This window comes from Octopus bimaculoides, chromosome 3 (assembly GCF_001194135.2).
Source record: "Octopus bimaculoides isolate UCB-OBI-ISO-001 chromosome 3, ASM119413v2, whole genome shotgun sequence".
Lineage (NCBI taxonomy): Eukaryota > Metazoa > Mollusca > Cephalopoda > Octopoda > Octopodidae > Octopus > Octopus bimaculoides.
The window spans coordinates 69,836,266-69,836,759 of record NC_068983.1 but is presented as its reverse complement, the minus strand read 5'-3'; the positions used below and the strand labels follow the sequence as shown (position 1 = coordinate 69,836,759).

General features: G+C 32.2%; 1 protein-coding gene across 2 annotated transcripts in view; it reads right to left on the bottom strand.

Annotated features, from left to right (window-relative positions):
- The window catches only part of LOC106872030 (uncharacterized), a 19,875-nt gene that overhangs the window by 2,691 nt on the left and 16,690 nt on the right, over positions 1 to 494 (bottom strand). The window lies entirely within an intron of this gene.

Genomic DNA, 494 nt, shown 5'->3' with positions numbered 1-494 from the left:
ATATTCGTTTTCTACACATTTTTTTTTACAACTGTTGCACAATTTTTTTTAGTTTGTTTCCGGATAATATAGTAAACATTAACCAAATTTTGAATAACAAAAATTAAATATCACAAGGGGGACATCAGGATTTTAGAAATGATTTGGTGGGGCATGGCCAAAAAACGGATGGGAACCACTGATCTAGATGGACAGATGGACAGATGGACAGACAGACAGACAGATAGATGCATGCATGCATGCATACATACATACATACATACATACATACATACACATATACATTCATTCATACACACTCATAGACATACATACATACATTTATTCGTTCATTCATACATACACACACATATATATAGATACGTGCATACGTATATACACACATACATATGTATACGTATGTATGTGTCTGTCTATCTGCCTGTATCTCTCTCTCTCTCTCTCTCTCTCTATCTATCTATCTATCTATCTATGTATATATATATATATATATA